The sequence below is a fragment of the Anopheles cruzii genome, chromosome 2, assembly GCF_943734635.1.
Source record: "Anopheles cruzii chromosome 2, idAnoCruzAS_RS32_06, whole genome shotgun sequence".
Taxonomy (NCBI): domain Eukaryota; kingdom Metazoa; phylum Arthropoda; class Insecta; order Diptera; family Culicidae; genus Anopheles; species Anopheles cruzii.
In genome coordinates, this window is record NC_069144.1 from 54,525,447 (window position 1) to 54,538,232 (window position 12,786).

Sequence of the window (12,786 nt, forward strand, 5' to 3'; positions counted from 1 at the left end):
ACCTGCGCCGTGCAAGGAAAAGCGCAGTTTTTGATAAGAAAATTGGCCACGCTTGAAACCCGTCGTACCGGACTAAATCGGCCATAGGGTGCTATACTGTTTAAGAGCGTTTGATAATTCCATATGAATTTATTTAAGAGCATAAAACTATTTGAAATACAAAAGAGATGTTGAGAGGTTGACACAACACGTTTCACGGTCGCCATGGCAACCGGCTTGATATGTTAATGTCTGGCGAAAGAATTACCTTGTCAATCGACAGCGATAGTTGAATCTACTTAAACAAATGATTTACTGCTTACTTAGATTTATACCGTTCTGAATATTCATTGTCGAGGTGTTGTTCCTCTGTAAACATGACACTTAGGATTTTGAGCTGTCATTTTGAAGTCCTGTTCGTTCCGAAGGTAAAAAATAGAAGGAAAACAACAACAACAACACTAAGATTCAGAAAACCAATCTTGTGGATCACAAAATTATACATTCTGAGTCTGACCATTGGGAAAGCATCCCTTTCGATGGCCCAGGAACTGAAAATTGCGCGGAAAACCATTTGAAACCGCTTGCACGTCACTGGGTACAAAAATAGGTGCAGTCACTGGATGCTAGACACACACCCTTAATGACGTAATTGACGTCCGCGGTGTGAAATCGCAACCATTTCGACCCCTTTCTGGTGCAGCTGATGACTGGCATTGAACGGGGGGGTCGTTGGCGATAACATGGTGTAAAAATGGTTGCGATCATGGTGACTGGCAGCTAAAGAAGCGACCGGGCAGTCAAGAAGGATCAAGAAGAACAATTAGCACGTAATGAAATCATCTTCAAACAGACGTCATATATTTGTTTTAAATACCGCAAAACTGAACTGAAATTCGTGGGCATTTGACATATGGAGTTATGCGATCTTGAAACGACCACTAAACGCGCAGAAATGGGGCACGGCACGGCGAAGTAGTTTCACACCGACGTAAAACACCGTATTAGCACGTTCTGCGGTCCATTAGAGGCATTTCTTCGCCCATAAACGTCACCCCCGGCGGTACAGGCGGTCAGTCAGCGGCGAGAGGCCAAGGCCACGTCTGTCTAACAACAACAAGAACAACATGCTCCATGTGTCATTGTCGGTGAAGGTGGCCCCGGTCTGCCGGTGACCACTTTCTCGGCCACCAAACCAAGACTGGCCGAGTTTCATAATTATTGGCGGCACGTTCCGGGTGGGCAGCGGGTTTCAAAACAGTACAAAATAACCAATTAATTACCGCCAAAGCCACAGATGTTGATGTTGGCCACCGCACCCGCACCGGACGGTCACGCGGACGGGGCATTCCCAGACTTGGCTCCCACGCCTCCCAGCATCCCGTCACCGGTTGTTGCCGTCGCCGATCCAGTTTTTCTAGTTGATTGTTGTGCCGCCGCCAGGAACGCCGTGTTTTAGGGGGGGTTCCTTTATTTGTTGTAATTTTCACGCCCCACGCCGGCGGCGACGGCAAACGACGACGGTGGGTGAAAAATGGTATGGAATTTAGAATGATTTTTCTTTTCTGTCCCCGGGAGTCTCGGTGGGCGACAACCGACCACCCCCCACAGAGAGCCGTGGGAAAAGCGGGAGCCGTTTTGATGGGCATGACGTGTGTCATGGTGCAAATGGCAGCGACGAGAGATAGAGAAAGAAAGAGAGAGAGACTCAGTTTTTCAGTAAAATATGCCTCAAAGGGGGTCGTAAATTGCTGCGATGAGTGGCGCGGTGTCTGCGAATGTGAATTTTATTAGACCAAATGGTAGTCGGAAATGCTCTAGACTCGTTCGTCGCTATCGTTTCCACTACGAAGTACTCGTTTTTCAAAGTTTGAAGCATGTGCACTAAAACCACGATCTTTTTGAAACATATCAAACATACTTTTGTAAAATTTTTTATGTTTTTTGCGCTCCTGTTCTAAATTCAACCAAACAGCCGCGTCTGTATCGAGTAGAGAGAGTCTGGGGATTAATATTCGATCATCTTAAAAACCTCAATTGAAAAAGGATGTTTGTTGGCGAAAGCAGAGATCGCCTCGAAAAACCATCAGTTGTCTGTTTCCGGACTTTATTTTGAGATCCTTCTGACATAACCTCCCAAGACGCCAGGTGGAAATATTACTTCGAACGAGGTTCTTAAGAAACTGGAATAGAAATGGATGTTTTTCGACGTAAATGCCCGTTGTTCCATACGACTTTTGGCAAGAAATTCAAATCAATGATCGATGGTTCATCCGATTCAAAAGGGTGGATGCTTCGCGCAGCTCTTTAGCCGACGAAGAGCGAACATTTTGCCCACCGAAGGCCACGTCTACGGGCGTCCCGAAAATGGCATCCACGCGAAAGCGATAAAATCAAACGCACCTCTACCGAAACGATCGCCGTGACCGATTCTCCACCGTTCATTGCGATCAGCTGTTGATGCGTCCCACACCCGACACCGACGGACCCGATGGACACGGCGGAAGTCACGGAGACGTTCGCCCTTTCGCTGCCCGAATTAGTCCCGAGAGCGCCTGCCATTTAGCGGCTGGCTGGCTGGCGTCATGATCTTCGTCGTCGGTGCGCATTTAATTGCCCGACATTAATTGACGAACGGGTACGCCGCGGCTGCTGCTGCTGCCGCCGGCGATCACGAAAGAGCACCTCCAGATCGGCGGGTCGCGATTTACGGGCGAGTGAAAAACAGGAAGTTTGTGTCAGGGGTTTCGTTCGATGGGCCGGCGTTTAATGGGCCGCGAACTGCCAACTGCTGCGCCAAGGGCCGGGATATACAGCCGCCTCCCTGGGCCGCATCTCAATTTGCCGATTGTTGGAGAACGTGGTGCGCGGGTGCGATCGAATCTTGGAGCTAGCTAGCGCGGAAGTTGTTAGACATTTGCGCGAGATTTGAAATAATTTCCCATTTCAGTGATCAAAAGAAATTGGATCAATTAGAGCGGAGCCGGAAGCGTGCGCTACGGGAAGTGCAGTGGATGATGGGAAAATTAGGCGGTTGATCGCGATCGATGGAACAATTTCCAGTAGTGATCTCGCCTCACCACGCACAGAGTAACACGTGATAACCTCGCAGAGTCTCGCAGGCTGGCCTTAAAGTCATATGAAATACATTTACCATGCGCAACGCCATGCAACATTCAACGCGGCTCCATGATTAGCATTTCGACGCGAGTAACTCAATCCACAACTCCGCGTCGACGCGTCCCTAACTATTCGTCTATTTTCTTGTGGAGGCCTCCGATGCCGCTAAGCCCCTCGGGAAAAGGTCGGTGATAAAATTACCATAAACCTGCGATAGAAATCGGGCCACAAAGGATCGAGCGGGCGGGCCATCCTTTAATAGGCGAAGGCAGTCGCCGATGCGCTGCCTAACGACCGTTGAATACGTAAACGGACCGCAACGATCGGTTCTTAAGCAGGTCCGTCCCTCTCCGAGGCTTCGGCCCAAACTGAAATCTGACTGGCCGGGCTTTGGGATTTGATAACTTCATTAGAATTATTCGATTCGGCCCCTCGGCCGACCACGCGGCAGCGGGAAAATTTATTCCGCCGCGAGCGATAAAAATGTCACCGAGGGCGCGCGCTCGCACCCCGCCGCACGCCCTGCCGGCCGACCCACCGTGTACGACAAGCTCGGACATAAATAATTTAAATCCTGCCCGGAATGCTCGCCACCGGGGCCACCGAGAGCGGGCGTTGTCAGCGATCCGTCGTGGAAGGATGTGGATTCCGCCTGCCACTCGATTAGATACCGATCTGCCGGGAATCGTTCGATTGTTGCGTCCGCGCATCGATCGAGGGGCCAGGCGCAGGCTTCCAGCACCGGCCAAACGGGGAACGGGGCGTAAATCAGGGAATTTTCGATGTTTTCCCCGACCGAGAGAGAGAGGGTCCCTTCGACCCGGGGCGACGCGATAAGATAAGGGCGAAGACGTGCGTTTGTGTCGTGCGGAAGACAAACGATCGAAAGGTTCACCACGGAATGGGTTTTCGGGTTCGGGCCCCTTTCCCGAGCAGCAGTAATTGAATGAAGGAGAAAATCGTGATCCTTTCGACAGCCTCCGGAAGTGGCCGCTGCACCGTCCCGACCGTGCACGATCGGGACTCTCGGGGTCGGGCGAATGTTTTCGGGAACCCGGGACCACGGTCCCGGTTGTTAATGTGATGTGTTTTTTGGGCTCGCGGACAACGCAACGGACACGAACTCGCAATCTGCGCAGCGCACTTATCGGATAATGATCTCATGAACAAAATCCCGGAGGAAATTCTTCTCTTCTTTTTGTTTTTTTTTTCGGGAGGTGGCTTTTGGGAAAGGGTTACAAATGTAAAAAACACAAAAATCAAATCCAACCAACCGGCAGCATAACGACCTTCGGGCACCTTCGCGCAGCGCGCCAGAAATCGTGGTCCGCTTTGGGGCAGCTGCCGTCGACTCGTCGACGAATTATGACCAATTATGACGAGGAGTGAGTTCCCGTTATACGCTCGGGCCAGGGTGTGGCGTGAATTTGCCACCTCCAAAAAAGCGCTGTTGCCCCGGCATCTTCGATTTCAGATGTCAGACCGGCAAGCGGTTGCGAAATGCTCAAGTTCCATCTTTGGGCCGCGTTTGGCATTTTCGGCTGACGGAGCATTCTCGGTTGGTGGTTCACGGGGCGGATGTTTATGCCAATATGTGCTCGCGACAGTTCTGCGTCGCCAGCTCTTTCGGTTCCGGCCGGCCAGCCGGGCGACGTGACGCTTTGTTTACCAACTTCAGCTTCCCGTGTGTCTGTGTGGGGAAATTAAGTACACAGCTAATGGATGTCCGGTCCCGTTGGCCATTCACTTCATACACATTCTGGGCGGAGTTGCATTTTAGGGCCTCGCGAGGCACTTTCAACGAGAAACATGAGCAGATTGCAGAGACTCCCGAGTGGTTGGTTAAGCCATAGCTTAGTTTATCGTTTGTTCTATGTAAACAAACAATTTTGAGTCACGAGAGTGATGCAAGAAAATATGTTTAAAACTAACTTAAGCTGGATTGGTGAGACCTTATTGCCAGTTGACTAAAATGATTGAACATTGCTCTCTTAAAATAAATATTTATAAACGGAACAAGAAAGGAAGTAACAGGAGAACAACATTTGAACTATAAAAGCTTATCAAAATTGCGCTAGTGAATAGGGATGTTATATCGATTCATGCCTGGTGATACCCAGGATTATTAAGGGAGCTCTATGAACTTCAGCAGTCAAACAGTTCTTGGAATTCCCTTTAAGAATCTGGCTACCGTCATGAATTAGTCGGTTTAACTTTTTTATCCACCGATTGAAAATAATGTGCCACCAATGGTACTATATCAATATTTAATGAAAATTTTAGTGATTGTATTCAGAAGATCGGACGCAAAATATCGGTTGTAGCTGTCGCTGTATGGTAGGTAGCGCCGTCCTGTTTAATCCAAATGTAGTTTTTTCAGCTTTAACTTCGCCGAAGTAGCAATCAGCCCACATTTCTTTTTCTTTTCTCAATTGGGTTTTCCGAGATCCAAATACGACAATTCTGCTTGTTAACATAACCACTAAGGTGCAAATGAGCTTCAATAAATGAGCTTTTCAAATTTCGTGGTGAAAAGTTTTTATTATTCCGCAATTTTCTCGAGTACCATTTCGCAAAAGTAAAAGTTTTTACAAAATTTTTACAATTTCCAGAAAGAAGTTTGACATTTTAAAAGTCAAGTAATCTGTAGCCTAAAATCCAAACACTTGATGGATCATCCGTTAGGTAAGTTACGTCCAAAGTCCAAAGGCTTTAAATTAGCCCTGTTACCAAACCCTGTACTTTTTTCCATAATTCTCAGCCAGTTGGTGATCGATCACAGGCCTCGGAATCGGCCTGACTCGGTCTGTCCGGCATTAGCATCCCTCGACATAGCATCGCTCGACATGAACGATCGGCTCCCGTCAACTCCCGGGCCGCTCGAAACCCGCCAACGAGAGAGAGAAGCATAATCGCGACCCGGGGCGTACTTCCGTGAGCGGCGCCTCGCCATCTTTCACACGCTCGTCACCCGGCGTCGGAAGCCGCAAAAAGGGAAAGACCAGAAAATAGAAACCACACCACCACCAGCACTCTCCACCGCCGCCGCACCGGGTACTATCATTATCGCGCCCTCCCGCTCCGACGAAAGAGCAAAAACCGGAACTCCCGAGCATAGCACCCGTTCGTGGACCGTTACGAATGGATTAGCGCGCGGGCTCCCCGGGCCCGGCTCCCGGTGGCCGTGTGTGTGCGGGCGCGCGCGCCGCCCGGTAGTTCAAGACCCGCCAAGAGTAATTAGATCAAAGACTCACGGAACGCGGCGCAAGTCCCCGGCGCTCTGGCGCTCGGATGTCGTGGGAAGCCCCCAAGTCCAAGCGCCGCGGACGGCGCGCAGCTGGCGATGGACGATGGAAATTTGAAATTCTTCTCGAAACCACCCCCCGGGACCGTGGCGAGCCCCTTCGGGTCGGTCGGTTAATTTTACGAACGAACGTTTCGACACGGGACCCCGTGGTACGGCGGGGCCACGGCCGTGTGTCATGCAAAGTGCGGCGGCGGCGGCCGACAAGATCGTGAGAGCCAATCACGCCCGGGCGAAATTGACTCCAATTGCCGGCCGACCGGTGGTAGCCGGCCCGGCCCCGGACTGACCGACCAACAGGCGTCCCCCCACGCCCGCGAGTATTCCAGGAGAGCAACCGTCGGGACGGGCCCGAGCGGCTTTCAGCGCAAGCCATCGCAAGAAGCGTAGTGCCGCTAATTAATGCCGTAATTAATCCATCTGCTAAATGCTAAGTGATTGCATAATTTCACCATCATCTTGCCAACGTCGTCGCGGGAACTATATGACGGCCTGCGGTCGAGGTCTGCCACGGCGCGCGGTTCTCAGGTTGCATGCCGCACGACGGAAGCCGGTACCGGGCCGGGTAGGTGTCTGGTCACTTAATTTTCCGCGGGCCGCTCGACCCGGGAAACCGTGCCAAGAATCGGTGCTCCAGAAGTGGCCGCGAGAGGCGGGATTTGCGCGACGGGACGACATTTTATGTCGCGCCCGTACGGGCTGATGTTAAACACGTCGAATTAGGGTTCGGGCCAGAGGATCACTATTTTTAGCGTGACATTTACACCACATTCGATGCGTTCGGGCGGGTGTGTTGACCGGAGGTCGAGCTCCGGGGCCGGCATCAAAATGGTGGTTGGTCTGGGATTTTTTTTGCACTTTCACGTATTGGTCAGTAGCCGCTGGGCATCTCATTCTCGGTAGCCCTGTCCGAAGGAGAGCTACGATCGCCCAAATGATCCCTCAATCCCCGGGCGGACTCGGAGCTGTTCTCATCGGATCGTCTAATTATATGGTAGCCGCCGCGAGGCGCAACATCCTCGAATCCCGTTACATCCCGAGCGCAGGCTAATGCACTAATCGCCGAGTGCCGAAAATTGCATCCCGAAGGATGCGGCCGGCCGGCCCTCGGGGCCGCTTCCCACGATGGCCGGTGGTTGTGATTTTTTGAAGGCCACTCTGGGCAATCGGTGGGCAAACCGCGTCAGGCTTCGTCTCGAGATGCGTGCACTCAGAAGCTACGTGTTTCGCTTCCATATTGCGCACCCTGACAGGACCTGGCCCGAGGACGCGGACGTTTCGGCGGGGTGCCCCCCTGGGCTGCGGACACCGTACACCGTAATTACAGTGTAAACAGATAAAATGAGAAAATCGATTTCGCAGGTTTCGTGTTAAAATATTAATCCGGTGCCCGCCGGTAGACCGGGGCGGGCGTGCTCTAGCTCGCAGCCCGAGGCCCATCCACCGCCCGGTTTGGAGCACACCGGGATAGGCACAGCCTGCCGTGGGGTCACATTGGGATTTGTAGAACTAGCTTTGACATTGAGTCACATCTAGACGACATCAAAAGTTGGGTTAGTGAGGCATTTAATCCACAACAGAATGTTGGATTATCTCGCAGGTCTGCGACTCCAAACCTACGGTCAGTATTCCTAAATGTCTTGAGCCCTACTTGACCACTCCTTGACCAGTGTGCTGCAGCCGCATCGCAGCACGACGGTGCCAACGCCTCAGGGGCTCAGATTGTGTGCGGAAGATTCCACGGTCTGGGATGGATTTTCGTTCGGTCCCAACGATCCCAACGGTGCCGCTCTAAACCTAGACCCCTGGCCTGCTGGCGATCGGCAGCCGACGGATCCTGTCTGCACCGGAAGGTGAGTACGGCTCGGGTAGATTTCGTGCCAGATTGGCTGCGAGGCTGCGTTGCCCGAAGATGCCGAGCGAAAGGTGCAATGCCTTCTTCAGAAGCGATCGACACCAGCGAGACGCGGATCTGTTGCGTGTCAAACGAAACGCGTCCGAAAATGAGCGTGTGAGAGCTCGGTCCGAGATGGAGTGTGGTGTTTGCGTGACTTTTACGCCACGCGGCAGACGTTGGTGCACCACGAAGCCTCTGCACTGTCTTGCGCGTCCTGGTGTCTTATGGCCGTGTCGATCGGTCGGAGAAGACGCGGATACATTGCGCAGACCGCATGCCGCGAGCGCGCGCGCACACGGCGTTTGGAAGGAAGCAACGTGGCCTGCAGGCCGGTGCGGCGTCGAAGATAAATAATAAATCGAAATAAATACCTTTAATTCGTTTCTTGGGGCCCGCGGAACGTGCCGCCGACACCAAACCGTGGCTCACAATATTTGCAATCGATCCGCGGGTGATCCCCGCGCGGTCTGCCTGCCTCTCTGCCCCGTTGCACATTATTTTTATTGGCCGTTCGGCCAACGGAGCGCGCGAGTAAATTATGCGAGCCAAATTGGAGTGCCGAACCGAAAGTCGCCGACCGGCTGACACGCGGCCAACGCGGCATGATGGCGCGGCACTTGAAGATGAATGTTGATTTCGGGCTCCTTTTATTGGGGTCCCAGCACTGCACGGCGACGCACAAAAGTCCCACCGACGGACTTTTGGGGCAATCCGTACGGCATCTTTTTCCGGGTCCGGGATTTGGACAGATTTGGGCACGGGATTGTTGAGGTTTCGGGCGTGCAATTTGCAAGAAAAATTGAACCACAATCAGGATCTGATTGGAGCACCCGATTGACTAAGTGGTCACAGGTGAGACCGGCCCGTCAGGAATTGGTGCTCCGGTTTTTTCCCTTTGGTCGGCCCCAAAACGCATCACATTCACTACGTTACTCGGCGAAGTGCACTTGCGGCGCACGATGATGATGTCATCGCGGCCCGATTGTGGCCCGTTCCGTGCGAATTGAGGTTAAGCAATCAATCATTATGAACCGGGTTAAGGCACGCTGCACTGTCTGGGCGCATGAAAGGCTGATTTATTGGTTCGCTGTGGTCGATTCCGTTGCATTCAGCTTCACTTTCCAAAAAATTATTATTAATTTTTAAAATAAATTTTTTCTCACCAAAAAAAGGTTATTGAATTGAAAGGTTCCTATGAGTATAGCATATTCAACTGTTCAATATAATAAATTTTGAAATAAACAAATTAGTTTGTTTATTTCCTTATTCCAATTGGTTTGAGTCCTTTCTTCACTCTGCGGGAAGTTCGTGTAAAAATCGATGATCGAATGGTCTGATCTTGGCTGATCGTTTGGTATTCCACAGGGCAGCAATCTAGGCCCATTATTATTTATTATTTTCCTTCATGATATCAATACATCCCTGCTTCATGACTGTTATCTATTTTATACTGATGACCTAGAACTGTTTTTACCAGTTGATAACTCTTCTCACTGCAGGGTGTCTTCTGATGTCTGATCGTATAGGAACTGTCCAATGTTTCTCTCGTATGAGATTCAAGGTTTAATCTTAAACCTTGAAGGAGCCGTCAAAGAGACTTAGGTGTTAGATTCTATGCTTTCATTAAAGGATCATTGTGTGGAGATGGTCAGTAGATCACTTAGAATGTCCACTTAACCAACGTTCACGTGTCCGCACCTAAGCAGGTTATAAGAAGGTGTATTACGTCTTCGATAAACGTCTACTCCAGTCAATCTTGTCCAGGTCTTGATCCACTATACAATATTGCCACAGTATATGGTCAACCGCTAGGCCTCTTGACTTGAAGTAATTAAAGAAATAGATAAATAAATATTTTGCTTAGCTATTTCTTCGAGATGTTTCTCCTTTTCTCGGGATGAAGTCTCTTTCAACGACGTTGACGTTGTTGGACGATTGAAATTCATTATACTTTATTGCAGTGGACTAATTAAAGCGAATTAGAATGAATGGAGTCGCAGAAGAACGGACTCAAATTGGAACCACGAAACGCAGATTCCTCCGAGAGCTAACGGCTCTCGAAGAATAAATATATGTTTTGGCTCCGCACACAAATTGTTTTCCATTCGGTCGACGGGGAATTTCGTCGAGCGTCATCCGGATGACGCTCGATGGTGGCGTGCGAATCAGCGCCATACGCACGACGCACGACGGTCCCGCTGAGCAGCACCATATTTAGCATCCCTCCCGCCGCGTAGCTCGCGCTCCCAACGCAAACACCCGATGATCCCCCGCCACAAGTCACTAGCGTGTGGCAAGCGCGTCATAGACCCACTTCAAGATCGCGGACCGAAGCCACCGCGCACACGTCTTGACGGACGCAGCGGGGGCCTCTCGAAAACTGTCACGAGACGATCCCGTCAAGACACAGATGCACGCGCGCAAACTGACGACAATCGTCGCCGTCGCCGTCGCTGGTTGTTTTGCGCGCGCGATCAGCTGCTGAGTGACGGACCGGGTCGTTTTGGGGAAAGATTTCCCGGGGACCTTTTGGCCGCGATCCGGGGGGCCCAGGAACACGGCGTTGGAATGCCGGTCGTTTGGCAAGTCGCTTACCGTGGGGCACGTGTGCGCACTTGAAGCCGTTCACGACGGGGATGCTTAGAATGTCCCGAGTCTCGAGAACGGGTCGTGGCGCAGAAATCGGGCGAAATTTCCAATTCAAATAAACAGCCCCAAAGTTTGAAACATTCCGTACGTCCAGTTCGGCCGTTGACAGGTCTTCCGAGTGACGCGTAGCGCCGGCCGAAGTAAGTGCGCTCCGTGGGCGATCAGGTGCGTGGTTCCCCCGAACTGTCCTCCTGTTTCACCCACCACTCTGTGGGGAAACGCTAATGCCGGCCACATGATCGTCCTCCCACAGCTGGCGATTGGCGCCCACCGGAAGGGTATTTTTGGCACGGCACGGAAGCGCAGAAATTCGCGCCACTTAAATCGTGTTTCCCTCGGTCCTTTTCTCCTGTCTCAATCACGTCGACGTCGTGTGCGGCCACTCCTCTTGCGGGGTGGGCCACGGTTCGCGTGGTTCTAAAATTACGCGCGACCTTGCCGCGTGGCACGTGTGGGGGCGTCCGGGCGTCCGTGTTCTAATTCTGGACAACTCTTGACGCCCACCCACCTCACCGGGTCGAGTCGTGCGGGGCCATCGCCGGATTCCAGCGCCGGGACCACCTCAAACGATCCGTTCCGGTCGGCGGGCCAGAGTTAATTTGTTGCCTCTCGTCGTCGTCGTGGCCCAAAATTAGATCAGAGCGTCCCGAAAGCGGCCGCGGCTGTGGGTTGCCACGCCGTGCGCCATTTTTTGTTGTTATGAGGTCCTCTCCCAAACCGTGGTTCACTTTCGTTCGCCACGGGACGGATGACGAATAAAATTCCATTCGAACCGGAGCGTGATCTCCGGTGAAATATGTCGGCCGCGGCGTTTAGCCGCTGATTATTGGGCGTAGTGGGGCTTGTTCTCGGAAGCAGGTGATCGATCGGGTGGACAGCGGGCGCGGGGTGGACAGCGGGCGCCGGGTGGACAGCGGGTGCCGGGTATGCTAATGCGACCGCGGCCCTTGCTGCTAATTTCATCCGGAGCGTGCAACGTGCCATAAAAGGCGGTCGGCCCTGGACTTCAAACCCGCGCGGAACATGACGCGCACCACGTGTTCCGCATCGCCCAGTGACTCACGGTCCCGACCGCGTGTGTCCCGGGCGCTGCATCCTAAGTACGGGGGGGTTATTAAATTATAAGCGGAAAGAAAAGTCGCGCTATAAAACGTGCAACGGGGTGTTGGATCATTCATCTGGCCACTGGCCACTGCGGAATGCTTCGGCGCCCGGTGACCGGAGTCGGAGTGGGTCGAACATAAACAAGGCAGTAAAATAAATGCATAACACACGCGATGCAAATCGGGGTTTGCTCATTAAGTTTAGTGTTGTTGAAGGGGAAGAATGTAGAACTATGAATTTAAAGTGAAGTGAGAAAGAAATGACCATCAAACGGATCGCGATTCGAAGCGATCGCCATCGTTGGTTAGTATAAAATGATATTTTTGATATAAGAAGCCATAAGAAACTTATCTACTAACGAAAGCAGGTCTGATAGCTGTCAATTTAGCCCTCATCATTCCCTCATCATCAGGCAAAGGGAAATCCTTAAAACATAAAACAAAACAAGGTTTAGTCTGCTACTTGAAGAAAACTGCTGCAGAATCTCAGCGAATGCTTGAGGAAGCTTATGGTGATCATGCTCTTGGAAAATCACAGTGCTTTTAGTGGTTCTAGAAATCATAAAATCGAGATCTTGGAACTGCAAACATTTACGGACGAAAATGACACCCAAACGCGGCGACAACTCACGGATCACGGTTAAATGTGACCTAAGAAGCCTTCTCCTACGTTTAGAGGCCATGGGACGGAAAAAAATGCTCTGTATTTGGTGAGATCGGTAGAGTTTGATCCA